This window comes from Anoplophora glabripennis, unplaced genomic scaffold (assembly GCF_000390285.2).
Source record: "Anoplophora glabripennis isolate ALB-LARVAE unplaced genomic scaffold, Agla_2.0 scaffold341, whole genome shotgun sequence".
Lineage (NCBI taxonomy): Eukaryota > Metazoa > Arthropoda > Insecta > Coleoptera > Cerambycidae > Anoplophora > Anoplophora glabripennis.
This window is the reverse complement of record NW_019416475.1, coordinates 525,472-542,876: the sequence shown is the minus strand read 5'-3', so window position 1 is coordinate 542,876 and position 17,405 is coordinate 525,472. Positions and strand designations below refer to the sequence as shown.

The 17,405-nt window shown below is 31.2% G+C and overlaps 1 long non-coding RNA gene across 1 annotated transcript in view; it reads left to right on the top strand.

The window, feature by feature from the left end:
• The first annotated feature begins 288 nt into the window (after positions 1–288).
• LOC108908969 overlaps positions 289–17,405 on the top strand; it is a 38,863-nt gene continuing 21,746 nt past the window's right edge. The window contains exon 1 of the long non-coding RNA XR_001964396.1: positions 289–382. This is a non-coding gene — a long non-coding RNA (uncharacterized LOC108908969). The remainder of the gene's footprint in view (positions 383–17,405) is intronic.

Genomic DNA, 17,405 nt, shown 5'->3' with positions numbered 1-17,405 from the left:
ACAAATATCCACTTAGACGAATTTTATTTTATAGAGGATATATTAGTTATAAAATCGAATATAAAAATTATACAATTACGAGTACAATATAAAAAAACTGAAACAATTGTTGTGTTATACACACGTTTAAAATCTAGATTTATAAATAATAATCCATAAATTTTAAATGTATCATTCAGTATATTATTTACGTCATTTAATTCAAATTTAATTATAACGAGCCGCTCATGTTTTCAGCCATGCATGAACGACATAAGAAAGATATACACATAAACCAGTTAGTTTCATGTAGTCTTACGTTAGATGTGGTTTACAGAGTGGATCAGCATGACGATATACGGAAAATTGGTGCAAATCATAGTGAACTGCGTTGTGAAAAATGGTGAGTTTTCCTTAGCAACCTTAATTACACCTATCTACAAATCTATGAATTTATTTATTTATTTATTTATTTATTGGTTATATAATGTAACGTTAATACGCTTTACAAAAAAGTTTTTTTTTAAAGTTTAGTTTTTGTTTTCATATTTTTTTTTTGTTTTCATATTTTATCCAGAAGAAACATTTTCTGATTACTTACATATAGGTATACAAAACTGAAATGTATCCTTCTGACCCTTTTCGTGGTACGGATTCGGTTATCAAGTAAAAACCATAAAAATGTCGAATGATGTGGCACACACTTTTCAATCTGCATGTTGAGACTATAAGATCCTCAGTTTGATTCAATTCAAGTGTCGTTTCGTACCGTGTGAACGAAGCATGATTTTTCTTGAATTTATGAAAAAACTTGATAAGTGAAGTTATTAATGTGAGTTGCTATATGTAAATTTCATTATACATGTGTTTGTTGTTGTAATACTTAAACTAAATTCTTAAATAAGTACTTAATACTTAATAGTATTGTATTGATCACTACTGAGCAAGTAAAAATAAATTGTATTGTATTATATTGTACATATTTTCGGTACCTAATCGACGAAGTTATGATTTTCTCTTACTATTATGTTTTTTATTTATTAATTTTGGATTCATCACGTCATTTTTCAATATAGACAAAACTAGAGTAGGTATATTGATTTTTTTATTACAATAAAACAATGTCGTCTTGTAAAATTTTTTCCCGATATTGTTTTTTCAAAAGATAAAACCCTCGTGCTTCTTTTTTTTCCATAAGATAAAGGATGAGGATACCTATTATATTTTTTGATATACATATATGATAAACATATTTTTTATTATAATGGAAGTGAATTTTGGTAATAATTAGAATTTAGTACGTAAAAGGTACAAGGAAAATTTTGTGATTAATATCAAGAGTACATTTATACTAAAAAGTCATAATCCTGACCTTTGCAATTTTTTTCAAGATTTATTTTTATTATGTGAAAAACAAGTTCAAGATTATAGGTTATTTATTTATTTAAGGATTTCCGCAACAATTTTATTTTTTGATAGAGTTTAATGAATTTATTTATAATCTTGAACTAATTGTAAGTAAAATTTCTGCACTTATTGTTAGCTAAATGCATCTTGATAGAAGAAAAATTGGTTAATTCGAAAATATATGATTTTAATATACTTATGAAAATATATGCAAAGTGTTTCTGATTTAAAAAAGTAGATTTTGTTTGTACCTATCTATGATATTAAATGATGGACAGTGAGAAACAAAATAACTTATTACTAGACATCGGAAACTTTGTAGCGACAATCAAATAAATAAACAGTAGTAATCTATATTGTGCTAGCTAAGCGGCAATACGCGTTGTAGTAGTAGACAGAGTAAATCTGTAGTGAAGCCGTGTGCCGCTCTATGCTACTGACTACTCTAAAAACATGTGCCATACACTCAACCAAGCAAAGCGTCAATCTCACTTACACACGCACAAACGACAATGAAATTCACGGCCAACGTGCCTCAGCAAAAAACCTGGATTGTTCACCGGCATACTAGACCCACAGGGCAGGCATTAGGATGCCGCTAAATATGTATGGAATAAATTGATCGATGCGAAGCTTCAGATCAGGAGCAGATATGTAAATATTGTACATTAACGCGGATAATGCGATTATTAAAATGTGAAGTAGTTGATACTTCACCACCGTTAGTAAAAGAGTATCTATTGAAACTTTTTTCAGATATGCGCCTGTGACCTCGGTAAATGTTAACCAGTCATTTTCATTTCTGAAATGGGTGTTTACCGATTAAGACGATTAACCGGGGAACACTTAAGACAACTGTATTTTCTACAGTCGCTTTCCTTATGAGTAAGAAATTGTTAATTTGTTAACTTTTGCTGATACTTATGTGTACTATACCTAAGTATATATTTATGGCAAGTTCCATGTGAAGCGTTTGGTGTAGAAAAATTATTAGTGATCTCTACAAGATAGTCGAAAACTATTAACACTGATGTTATTCTCCATAAAAATACCTATACTTCTATTAAATTTCAATGTAAGTTGTAGCCAAAACTTAATTATACAAAATCTCTTTAACACTATGTATCTTAAAAACAAAAGATGATAGGTCCTTCGCCTAGAAGAAAAAAATCATCTAACTTTTTAGAGTAGCAAACAGACAAAAATATACTTGGGTATATTTTATATTATTCATCATTTCATTACATTTCCATATTCATAGGGGTTCTTTTTACACATACTTATTTCGTATTTTCTAGTTCTATAATTAACTTTGAATACATAAATTATTATATAATTTCTTTTAAGCACTATGAAAATATAAACTGTATCCGTAAAGTTTAAAAATTCATTAGACTTTCACGTATAACAGTTTAAGCCTCGCGGAATTAAGCGTCTCGATATATCGGCTAAGTATTATTTATATTCATAAAGTGTGCTACCATCATTATCAAAACTATATAAAAAAGGAACTAATAGGTGAAAGGCCCAAACCGGAGGAAAAAACACCGAATCTGCAAATTCTAAATACACAATTTTATGAACCTTCTAGTATTCTAGTTTTATTATTGGCTCTCACATTTTTTTATTATAAAAAATCTTAAGCTAATTCAAAGAATTAAAAAAATTGCTAAAAAAGTCTTATCAAATGAAATCGCAACTCCAGAGATGAGACTCACAACTTCTGATACTGCGGGAAACAACTACCCTATGGGCTATATTCCTCAACTCTGTACCTCAGAGCTAAAAAGTGCCAAAAATGAAATTTTACAGGAGAGAGAGATTTAAAGATTTAAATTTTGCTTATCATTCCATAACTTCGAACTCTTACTTCTCCTTGATAAAGGAATTAGTATGATGTGAAGTTATACGTATATTTTAATATTATTTATTGTAATTTAAAGAATAATTTTCTATTCGTATTTTTTTTTAGAAAAAATGGAGTTAACACTATTTGGCACAAACATGATTTAGGGATTTTATATTAATATTTACTAATTGTGCGATAATACTGAGGATAATACTAATAAAAACTACCAGTTTAATTTTTTTTTATTGAAGTAGTACAAACAACAAAACAATAAATAAACTACATTCAATAAATATGTTTAAAAATATAAACTTCAGATAATATTCATTAAAAAAACTAAAGTTTAAATAAACCAACAACACTTTTGATTTTTAATAAACTGGATAGAAAAAAACAAAAACAAATGTAATTGTTATTCTTTAAACAGAAATGTCGCCTTTACATGTCATTAGTCACTTTTTCAATAACTAATAATTTACCAGTTATCACCAACACTACAAAAACACGTCTACACATGATGAATGTGGATATAATACTAAAGTAAACCAACATGATCTTGATATGTGTGGAGTTAATACTCCGAAGTCAAACTAATAGAATATTAACTCCACATATACACCTGTTTGGCTCGGATTAAATTGATGTAACAAGGAACTTAATACTGTGGAAATGAAACACGGTTAATATTAAATACACATAAGATTGTCTAGCTTGGAGACAGATTGGGACTTATTATTATTTAGCACTGTCTATCTTCGAAAATATCATGAGTGGGAGTTATTACTGTTTAGCACGTGAAAGAGCATAAGAAACTGTGTTGGGCTGTCAAATAATCCCATTTTCGTAAAAAATGGAGTTAATACAGTTTAGCTCTGAGGTACAGAACTAGTATTGGAACACATTTTGCATTACTCATGTCCTAATTATCAATCTTGACGAAGACTAATCGCCTTATATAAAGATTTTTTCTGACCATATCATTTCTCGAATAATATAATTATTAATTTACAATGAGAACAGGTCACAATTAAATAATTTTTTGTTAAACAAATTTTTTATAAAAATTTTTTTATTACGATCATTTCGAGATTATTTTTCCCATCTTCAGATAAAACAATAATAACCATGGATTATAATATTTTTCCTTATGTAAAAATTTAAATAATATAATATAATGTAAAACAATAAAATAACTACATTTTCTTATTTTCTCTTATTGTTAAAACAATATATAGAAGTTAATAGCGCCAGAAAACGAATTGAAACATTTCAATTTCAAATGGATGACTAGACATTAGTATGGTGTAATTCAATACTAGTTAGGGAATAAAACCCATAGAGTAATTGTTTCCCGCAATTTCAGTAGTTAGGAGACTTGTGTGTGGGATTGGATGTATCTTTTGCATTCTACTTATTTCTGGTATCAAAGAATACTAGTCCACAGTACAGGCCCCCCCCTGGAAAGTTGATTACCACATACTTTATAACTCCTGAGGAGCTTCGTTTTGACGAGTCTACCACATTTTTCCTCTACGACTTTTCTCGATTCCTCCGCTTTTCCACTCGGAAAAGTCTAAAAACATGGCAATTTCCCGGGGTCTTGAAAACTCAAGACCACATCTTTTATTTTTAGCTTAAGTAACTGGAAATTTTGTTGCGAATGCCGATTTAAATTTGTCCGACAGAAATTCCTCCGACATTGACGTGTCTACCGGTCGAAACATGCCAAAATAACAGGGTATTGAAAATCAATTACCACATACGTAATTTTTAGTAAAATTAATTGTAAATAATTAATTCAGTCAAAAAGTATTGTTGTCCGACAAATTTCAAGCCGCGTTTTTTCAGTCCGACAGCTGGAAATCGGAATTTTCACGGGGTATGAAAAATCGATTACCACATATCTAATTTTCANCTCACAAATTCACAATTCATTATACAATTGTATTCAAGCTAGCACACACATAATAATCGACCTCATTCGGGCGCTGGCCAGGCACCACTGTCTCAAAGAACACCCTCTCTGTTTCGGCATTCTGAGCTACATTTTTGTATATACTCATAAATTACATTATCTCAAGGGCACATAAATACTTGGCTGGCGCATTCCGTGTAAACAGCTGAGGTCTGATTCAAAGCAACCACGATAGTTTCATTTCATAATAAAATATATATTGATTCATATTATTACAACACATCAAAAATAAACAAGTGTTACAATCTCTCGTCACAAAAAAAAAATTATCAATACACAGAGCGTATGAAGATAGTATTTTACACACTGTCATAAGGAATGGGTATAATAGTTTTACAACATAAACATTATTTCACGAAGGTAAATCGTAGTCTAAGATGGATAAGTTTACTTGAAACATTTATCTATTTAATGGGTAATTATTTTGAAAGATACTTGAAAATTACAGTTTTGTAAACATAAATTGATAGCACTTCAATTTCCAAAATCGAGGCATTCAGGGAAAATAAAAGAATATTTGTAACTACTTTTATAAAAACCAATGTTATATGCATGTTAACTTCTGGGTGTCATCTATAATAAATTAAGCAAACAACTTCAATACGCCTTAGACGGCTAATTAAATGTTACAAACACTTCAATGTTCAGATATCTCTCAAAACATCCAATGGAAAAATACATCAACAATAGTTCTTTGTTTCATTTTGTATAAGGCCTTGTTAAAATTTTTAACAATTAAATTTTTTGTTAATAGACAAATGGTACTTTCAGTTATTTTTAGACATAACAGACCAAATAATTCAGTACCTGCTCTTGAGGCGAACGTACGATTTGAGAAGGTAACTTATCTAGCTGAACTTGGCACTTTGGCAATAATCATTAAGTAATATTCTATCAAATATTTAATACTTGTAAGATTCGATTGACTTACCTGTAAGGAAGAACAATCTCAATAATTTGAGCATCGTAGTTCTTCTGTGATTCATGTTGGTAGGTCTCACTTATACATGACGCGCGCACAGGTTTAAAGGAAAAAAGTGTAACAGTCCGTTACTACTTATTGATAGCCAGCCAGTTCATTTTGTGACCGAACCAATCGCGCTGTGGGTAAACCACATTCTATATATCATATAGACTATACTATATATCATATATTATATACATACAGCGTGGTAAAAAAGTTCTGCGTAAAATTCATATTTTCGTTAAACAATTTTTTTTTCGAAAAACGATGAGACCTGTCGTTTTTTATTTCATCCAGGGCACATTGTTATGTGGAAATTTTTTTTTTCGATAATCCACTTACGGCAGCGATGACATAATTTTTTTTTAAATGACGACGCATATTTTTTTCGTTCGAAATTGATGACAGTGATAATTTATTGCTTTTATTTGTGAAAGCCAAATTTTTCTTTGATTCATAGCCCATAAGAACATAACTATAAAGTTGCAGTATGTTGAATAAACATTCTTAAAGGAAGCCGTTTTTTACAACTTTGTCTCTGATTGACATTGGTATATGGCTACTAATTGAATACCTCTTCCAAGTAAGATGCAGTTGCCAGTTTTTGCCATATTCATTTTACTAATTGGTTTAATATGTCCATGACAAATTAGATTAAGACATTAATTTTCAGCCAAAGGAAGCAACTAAGTGTCTGAACTTATATTTTAAACTTCCTAAACATCATTTTGATGTCTGTCGTTGATGTAGTTCTTAGATACTGTAAATAAATCGGTCTGAGTTAAATCCATTGAGTGAAATTATTGAGCACATTTTCAGTCAATACTGGACACCGTACCGATAGTTTCACTCATAAAATTTTAGTTGTATCTACTCATACTAATAGAGGAAAATTTCACTCAATCGAGTGGATAGAAATTGATACATTATTGAGTGAAAATAGGTCAAATGTTCCTTACAGTGTATATTTTTTAACTTTTATAACTTTCGTACGCTTCTTAGGTTGTAACTCTGGTTAATATTAACATTTTATTCATACTATCATGTTACTCTTCATTTAACCTNAAAGATGTGGTCTTGAGTTTTCAAGACCCCGGGAAATTGCCATGTTTTTGGACTTTTCCGAGTGGAAAAGCGGAGGAATCGAGAAAAGTCGTAGAGGAAAAATGTGGTAGACTCGTCAAAAGGATGCTCTTCAGGAGTTATAAAGTATGTGGTAATCAACTTTCCAGAGGGGGCCTGTACTGTGGACTATACTATCTTACTTCATATGATGATTTTTAAAAATATTTTTTTTGGTTTGTTTGAATTAGCTTAGCATCTTTAAAATAGAGTAGAAAGCCTCTTTAGCATTTTTCCTCCACAGTTATATATAAATTTAGCGATAATAATAAAACATTGAATAGTATTTAAGACTAAACTACAATGATTTAAATATTTTTCTTTCAAAATCCCCAATAAAAGGAATCCATAATTTTTTTCTCCCTCAATATCTTAAAAACTACACTTTAGATGGGTATTCTAAACGACTTTTGTGGCATTCAACACAGAAATATTTTTTGCTATATATATTTGATATAGAAAGCCCAAAATTGTATTAGTTTTTTAAATATTTATCCAGAATCAGTGGAAACTTACCTGAAGTATGATAAGATTTAGATAATCCTAGTTGATTAAGGATTACAATAAAAGAATCGAATTAATAACAAAATTAATAATGATTTTTGTAACTAGGTTACTCTGACTTGTTATTACTGATATTCGTAAACTAATGGATCACTTAAACAAAGGTATTGTGGAAATTTTGCTTGAATTTTAAAATAAGTTTCAGTATAGATAAAATGCTTCTACTGGAATTCATTTTTTTGCTGCAGCAGATCTCAATCAACCAAGTTATTTTTTTTCTGTCTACACGGCAACAGATAAAAATGAATAACAGATAAGAAAAAAAGGAATCTTAAAAAAAGTTTTCAAAGAAAATCATCTTTACCGCTCTGTACATCCAAAAAGAGAATGGCTACACTAAAAATCGTCTTAATTTTTGATGTTTTATTAGACCTCGAATTTTGAACAGCCTGTGTTATTAACATAAATTTTTCAAAAATTATATAGTGATAATTTCGTGTAAAAAAATTAAGCAAAGTTCAGGCTAACAAAAAGTAATTAACTGATTATCGCTATCAAATGCTTCTTTAAAAAGTCAGAAACTTTAAATATTTTATTTTATTTTTTTTAATCGCTTATTTTTTAAGACGTTAATAAAATTTAGAGTTGGGGAGTTTTTCCTCGTGCTTTTTTTAAACGTCACTATATTTATGCAAAAGAAGTACACATATACTTGTTGCATTACCTAAAACACGTACATAGTTCTGTTGGTGGACAATCGAATATTTGAATATTTGGGAATATTTTAATTTAATGAAAATTCACTTTTTTTGTTAAAATTTGTAGCTAATTAAATATTTTTTACGAATGAGAAGAACCCACCCCTATTAAAAGCAATATCTTCATAGATCTTCGGTCGATAGCCGCACGGTTTAAGGCGTCAGCACTTAAATCGATGTGTGCTAATTCTGCTCGGGTTCGAATCCCCCGGCAGGTAGACCGTTGATTAGCTATGCTTGTACGGAGGATTGGCACCCTCTGTGCAGGTATGGTAGAGTGGAAGAATGTTGACTTTGGTCAATGTGAGAGATTGACACCGGTTGGTATTTGACCACCCCCAATTAATGAGGATTTGTAGTTTTAAGCAGGTTATTTAAATTTTGCTATGTAAGCAAGGCAAAATTATAATAGGAAGCCTTTAGAATGGTATGCAGAGGGTAAAAGTAGCAGTACAATTACGCCCAAATGTCTAAAACAAGTTATGGGTGACAAGGTTAAAATAACTACTAAATGCTTAGAGATAGACAGATAGACTTTGCATGTAAAAATAGTGAAAACCACACTTTACATGTTTCATGAAATGCAGACAAAAAGCCAATACGACTAGACCCTAATTAGTCAAATTAAAGCAATCGCAAAATGCCCCAAAATATTCTGCAAACACATTGTCCGTGGTCAAAACACCTGCAATTTGGCTAACTGGACTTTTCATTTTATCGGAGTGAAAATCCCATTCTCTAGATGTTCCATGGACTGTGGGTAAAAAAGCCAAAACGGCTAAGCCCTTTTAAGACAGTCAAAACGACCGTATACTGCCCCAAATATTTGGCAAACAAAAAGTTTGCGGGCAAAGTAGTTAAAACAACTACGATATAACTAGCTAGACTTTCCATTCAAGGGAGTGAAAACCACTCTCGACATGTCACATGGAATGCGGGCAAAAAACCAAGCGGCTACGCCCTATTAAAACGGTCAAAACGACCGTACTGCCCCAAATATTTGGCAAACAAAAAGTTTGCGGGCAAGGTAGTTAAAACAACTACGATATGGCTAGCTAGACTTTCCATTTAAGCGGAGTGAAAACCACTCTCTACATGTCGTATGNCATACAAAATAATATTAAAAAATTATTAAATAAAAATAATTACTCGAAAAAAAAAATTTTCTTTTAGAATTTCTTAAAACTAATCCTCTAAAGGTCGTAATCCGATCTATGCCCAAACTTAAAGGTTTCAGGGGATAATCGGGGTGGAGAAGGAAACTTGGTACTTACTTTTCAGTTGTCTTCGTGCCCTTTTGTTCTGCCTCGATGTCTGAGTTGTCCGGTGAATTCCAGAACCAATACTTCGGGTGTTTCCTGTTTTGCAGTTGAGACCACTCGCGAATAACACAAATTTCTTCAGTGCTTCACGGCAGGATATCCCATCCTCGTCGCCAGTTTTGTTACTTGATCAGACGTTGGCAGGAAATAAAACGCACAAGTCGATGAGACGAACTTTACTAAGTGAAATACAAGTTAACTCTGGAGTATAAACCATACACAATGCTTATATATGCAACAACATTCGTTCTAATTACATGTTTTGATTGAAATATTACAGAATGCACTCTAATTTAATATTAACCTCTGACATAAAAGTATAATGGTTCTTTTAGAATGAAAACGTTACTTAAAAACAAACTAATAATTAATGTATTCAAAAATAAGCTCGATTGTTGGCTTCTATAATGTTTACAGTTTCAAGGGCAAGGGTCCCTTTGATAAGTGTTTTAATAAATGCATAATATACTACTTATGAAATAAATATGAATAGGTCTTAAAAATAAAATATACATGAGTTTCGGTTAGCTACATAACTTGCGTAACACCTTATTGTCGAGTAAGTAATTTTCTTGCTTACGGCTCGTATAGTCCCATGAGTGCAAAAAGGCATTTTATGCATAAGTCTCTTGTATCTTCTCTTCGTATCTGTTTTTGAAAACTGGCTCAAATATTATGAAATGTAAACAAATCCAATTTGGTACCCTGTACTTTATAGGATTTGTTTAATTAAAGTCCCTAAACTGCAACCAATCTTCTGGTTTGCCTCAAAATGGAGGTTTGACATACATCAATTAGTAATATTTATATAAAAAAAACTACTACAATTTAACTATTGCAGTATTATAGATAGAAATATCGAGGTATTACATAATAAATTTTTCAAAATATGAGATATTGCGTAAAAATGCATTGAAAATTCAAAGTTGTAGTTATTTCAAAGTTGCCAATAGGGATCTTGACCTAAATTGACAGTTGATTGCGGTACTTTGTCATTATCTAGGGACAGACGACTGAATGGTTGAAAATATAAACATATGTATGCAGTTTTTGGCAGTGGCAGTTTTGCTATGAGGAAAGAACTAAAAGGACTTAGGTTAAATTGAACATAAAACATAGTGTTCTAGAATCACATATTTAACTCATCAAAACGAACAACGACTTTTTTCGAAATCACATTTTTTTGTCTAGCACTTTCTACCCATTGAAAGAAGCGAGCGAGCTTTCTATGAATAAAAGGAATTCCTAAAGTAAAGTATGCGAATTTTTTATGGAATGTTTCACTATCTGAAAATTTTTTGCTAGTTTAGAAACTAATTAATATTAATTAGTTATGATGCAGTAAAAAAATGTTAAATGAAAAAAAGTTGTATTGTCTTAAAAACTGCGATGTTTCCAAATAAAATTTCCGAATAAATTTATTTCTGGGACACTCGAGAATAGCATTTTCCACGTAAGATAAAATATATTTTTTCATTTGTTAACAATTGCTTCACTCACAAATTGTTCAAAAAATAAATTTTCATCTTGTAAAATAGATCTTATTGTTGGTATTGTTACCTTATATACATGGGTCATCACAAAGCAGTTATCTCGACAACAGCCGGGTCATTCGTCAGAAATTAAGAGGGTATATGAAACAAATAACAAAATTACTGTTCTGTCAATAAAAACAAATAAATAGGTAACTCACCGGGGGGTTTCACTCCCCCTAACNTCCCCCTTTGTTTTTTGGTATACTTTCTTAATTTTATTACTCGCCTTTTACACTGTTTAATATGACGTAACTATCTCCAGGAACTCATACTAAATACGACATTAATTTGTTGAGCACCTAATTCACTCTCATCTGTAAAAAGATGTAAATTTCTTATTTTTGTTTGAATTAATAGGGAGTGGTGAGTATTAGTATATACTAACTCAGTATTTTGAGTAAGATCCCATAAGAGTAAAGAAAGGGTTAACATAACTCTATCTAAAAAAAATTACATTATATTTGTACATATTATAAGTACAATTATTTTTTAGGAACACAGTACAATCATTGCTTCTGAAAAAATGTAGCGTTAAGCAGATTATTTAAATTTTGCTCTGTAAGCAAGGCAAAATTATAACAGGAAGCCTTTAGAATAAAAAATCCACTTTGCGTGTATACCATGGTATGCAGAGGGTAAAAATAGCAGTACAATTACGCCCAAATATCTAAAACAAGTTATGGGTGACATGGTTAAAATAACTACTAAATGCTTAGAGATAGACAGATAGACTTTGCATGTAAAAATAGTGACGACCACACTTTATATGTTTCATGAAATGCAGACAAAAGGCCAATACGACTAGACCCTATTTAGTCGAATTAAAGCAATCGCATAATGCCCCAAAATATTCTGCAAACAAATTGTCCGTGGTCAAAACACCTGCAATTTGGCTAACTGGATTTTATCGGAGTGAAAACCCCATTCTCTAGATGTTCCATGGACTGTGGGTAAAAAGCCAAAACGGCTGAGCCCTTTTAAGACAGTCAAAACGACCGTATACTGCCCCAAATATTTGGCAAACAAAAATTTTGCGGGCAAAGTAGTTAAAACAACTACGATATGGCTAGCTAGACTTTCCATTTAAGCGAAGTGAAAACCACTCTCTACATGTCACATGGGATACGGGCAAAAAAACAAAGCGGCTACGCCCTACTAAGACGGTTAAAACGACCGTATATTCTGCAAACAAATGTTCGCGTTCAAAATAATTAAAAACACTACAATATGACCAGCTAGACAATCCACTTAAGGCGGAATTTGCATTTCAATTAGTCTAAAAACTCTGCTCTGCGTGTACAATAGTATACGAACTAGTATTATCAAGTCAAGGGCGGCTAACAGAAAAATTTTAATGAAATACCTTCTCATGTTCTGAAATGGATAATTAATTAATTAATTATAATATTTCCCTTATGTGTGATTTATCTCGGATTCGTGGAAATTATTTTCTTATGCATAAATACACTACACAAGGCACAATGCACGTGCGGCACAAATAAATGAACTGGCTGGCTATCACTAAGTAGTAACGGACTGTTACGAAACACTTTTTTCCTTTAAACCTGTGCGCGCGTCATGTATAAGTGAGACCTACCAACATGAATCATAGAAGAACGGAGATGCGAAAAATAATTAGTATAGGTAATGGTATCTTAGGTGACAGTGATTGGAGCTACATTGGTAAAGTGTATATGAAAATCTTTATTGTATAAATGTAGAAACAATTATATTATAACTACTTAAAATTGTATTTCATTACCGGGAATTAAAAGCACCGAATTTCCAAAAACTCAATGCAGATTTTGTGAGACGATTACTGGCATTATCTGTGACATAGTTTATAAGAGGTATATGTTTTTGCCTCTAATTAGATCTAATGTTGGCTCAAATTCTATCAGTCCATGTTAAACACTTAGAGCCATTTCAAATCAACGCCCTGTTTCGGGAACAGGAAACGTTGTAGAACCCACGTATATCTACTAACATGTAACTAAAATATAACAGTAGTCAGTTGTTAATTAAATTATTATTATAGTTTACGTACGGATACATTAAAGTCGAGTTAAGTATTGCCTCAGTAATTTGAATAATGTAATAAATTCTAACAGTAATAATAATTTGATATTGATCATTTTAACAACTAATTTTCAAATTGAAGTAGATAAGATTTTAACTACAGTTTTATTTGTATTTCAATGACAAACTAAACAAAAGAAACCAGAGAGTTATAGAACGTTTAGTAATGGTGCATTCGAGACATCATGGAACTTACATTATGAATTCAGTCCAAAATTTGATACTAAGAAGGCTAATTGTTATTATAATAAGCTGATAAATAATTAATTATTCGACATTCGACTTTAAAATCGACAAATTATCATCTTTAGATATTTATTTTTAATACAGTATCTTTAGTCCATGAAATTTTTATAAAATACATGCATAAATTGAATGTCGCTAAAGTTCAGGATGTAATTCCGTTCAACCTTGTTTTCATATTAATTTGAATTTGAATAATATTCGATGTAGTAGGTAGTTGATGATTTAAATCTTACAGGATACAGGAAATATTGTCCATAACAGAACTTGCAGAAGACGTTGCTACACACTAATTAACCTTAACTTATTTAAATTTGTTGTATTTTTTGCAACCTTTTGTTAGGAACTGTTTTAAAAGAAAAAACTAAATAAACAAATGAATGAACAACTCGGCTTAGTTCTCAATAAATTTTTTAATTCGGTATTCTCCGAAAGTCACAGCGGCCATGCGATTTGTTTACTTATAAACAGCTATAACTTTTAAACTATTAAAGATACAGTTATGCGGACATTCAAGACAATTTTGTAGAATATTAATTGATCTTTCAAACGCGCTTTCGACCAAGTTTGTAGCTATTGTAGTTGTATCATTAGTTACATGCATTTGTTTATAAAAAATTAAGCTTTTCTTCGTATTATTCAGTCTTTCACTGTTTACATCTCATAAACTATTGAAGTTATAAATATGAACCTTCAAGACTATTTTATTAAGCAATAAAAAACGTATACAATAAATATTTGACTCAACCGTTGTTTAACCAATATAGGATTTTTTACTATAAATCATGAAAATTTAATAAAAATTTTTTATATTTATTTTTATTACTATCTGAGTTATAAGTTATTACTACGTATTTAAGATATCGCTATAAGGTGATCCCGTTAAGTATAGTTGTGAAACGAAATAATTTTAGAATCTTTTTTTTAATTATTATCCGGCTTCGAATGTTAACTCTAAAAGTTTTAGTTAATTAATAACAATGGTCCTATTGTTCAAAAATCGATGCAATTTTTCCTCGACGGATTTTTTTTTATTCAAGTGTCTAAATAACACGATAATTTTTCGAAATTTTTATATTAATATAAAAAAAAATATGTCTTAAGGTCGGTTTCGCGGCGCCGTACGTGCATTGCTTTCGACGCTAAACGCCCTATTTTCAACATTAAATTAAAATTATAAATGATGACGATAGAGATTTGGGAAAGAGGGTTATTATAGGTACAAAGCAAACATTAAGGGAAGTGTTAATAAACAGTGTTATAAAGTTGCAATAGTTAAAAAAAATAAAATGATGAAGTTAGAAATTTTTAAATTATTCAAGGAATTAACCAAAAACTAAGGAATGTGGGTTAGATCTGTCAATTTTGTGGAGAACTGTAGCAGAAAGAAAAGATTACCCAACCGTAAATGTGTTCAGTGAACAAAAGAACATATGATCATGTCTAACTATGAACAAACATCACGAGTGCAGAAAACGTAAACAATTTAATAATTAGATGCATTGTTTTCTCTTTACCATGTACAACTTGACCAAATTAATCTTGTCCGCGAGTTGCGCAGTGACAGAGAATGGGTCTCTGTCTGAACGCCGACCGGCAAATATTTGTGCAGTCTAAACGCAACTAGCATAAGTGTGGGTATAGTGAAACATATTGTGAAGCAAGGGAAACATATTGCAAATGATGAAGCCTCATCGTTCCATACTCATCATAATAAATATAAAAATTCGCCAAAAGCAAATTTGGATCGTCCAAAGTTGGTACATTCAAGAAAAAACGGCATCCACTATAGAAAGTTCCATGAGGATGTGGGATATACTTACAAGGCAGGGAAAGCCGCAAGTTTTTGCACACTAAGGATTTCGATGTTCAAAGACTAATTGAGGACTATTACTGGAGGGAATTTCTTAAGGTTAAATTTTTGAGGAAGAATGAAAGAGTGTCATGAACAGGGCTGTCCAATTATTTATATGTATGATACATACATTTTTCGCACATCTATGAAAAAGCTTGTTGTAGTAAAAGCAATAGAGGACTCTAACGCCAAGTATTGAAAGGAAAACGATTGTAGTTCATACTGGATAGGAAAATTATGTTACACCAATGGCTTGACTAATAAGTCAAAAACTATCATGATGACATGAACTATTAAAATTACAAAAAATTTTTTACAATTTGCCGCCATGTTATATCCTACATCCGCATGTCGAAAGAATGAAATGAAGCAATGGTCACAAGAATTAAATTGCGGAAAATATGTTACAAGCAGAGTTAAATATTATAAAATTGCTTAATCCAACATTTAAAATATGTGAAGTCGATCAAATATTACAGAAAGGTCACACTATTTTGACCTGAACCCTACCAATTTTGTTTGGATGTCCCTCAAACAATATATCGCTAGTGAAAATGTTACTTCACTTTCACAGACAAGTTTCGCAATCAATTTTTCGATACATTTACACTGTCGTCGTACCTCATCTCCCGTTGCTTCACTTACCATTTGGTTGCGGCTCTCAGGGTTTCTGGACATATTATATGCTTCTCGCGCTATCGCGCTGGACTCTTCTCGAGATGTAGCTAACCTGGTAGGATTGCGCTTAGGCATGGCTAGGTGAGAGGACGCGATCTAATTTTGTAACAACTTGTCTTTCCCTTAGATAGGATGTATNGACTTTACTCTGACAAACATATTTAATGATTTGTGTGAAGGCCCTTTTGAGTTAAAATGTTTTAAAAACAGTAATAGGAATAGTCTCAACAAAAGTGCTGTGCCGACATTATTTTTAGGATCGACTAATCACCTACTAATTGTAATAATATCACCTCAGAATTCTCGGATAGTATAGAATATTCGGCAAAACAACTTGTTAATGCAACATTACAGAATTTTCAGAGTACGAACTGCCAAACTTCAATTTCGGGTGATTTTTCACCTCCACCTTCTTTTAAAAAATCCGAAATACACATATTCAAAATTGTCATTTCCTGTAAGTGCTACTGCGACCACCAGTGCCATTACTGTGATTAGTGATAGCAAGTTGAATGAAGCGGAATCAAATACTGGCCATGTAAGTACCTCACTTGATAGCTCATTCTGTCAAAGTCTCACATCTCTTCAGCCAAATAACAAACAAAGAACATTCTTAAAAACTTTGAATGTTAAGAGAATATCTCAATTTTCAGATAAACATAAAAATTGTATTATCTAGATCGTCAACAGAAAATTCAGATTTTGAAATTAAAAAGGAAACTATTAAAATATAAAAGTAATTTGTCTCATGTTCCTATTCTAATTTATTTACAAAATTAAGTCAACATCTTGATCCAGTAGGAGTAAACTTTATTGAGTCACAAATTAAAAATTGCGAAAAGTAACGACCTATCTATAATTCTGAAAATAAAGCACTTGCTTTAGCAATTTACAAACGTGGGCCAAGGTGCTACAGGTTTTTACAGAATTTTTTTTTGTGCTGCCCTCTAAATCTTCCATAAGGAAATATTTAGGCTAAATACCTTTAGTTGTTGGAATAAATGAAAAGTTGTTAGGTAAATTATCAGAACGTGTTAGTAAAATGATTACAAGAAATAAAGTTTGTTGTTCAATACTTGATGAAATAGCTTCGTCTGTTGGTCTAAATTATGATACTTGTAAAGATCAAGTAACG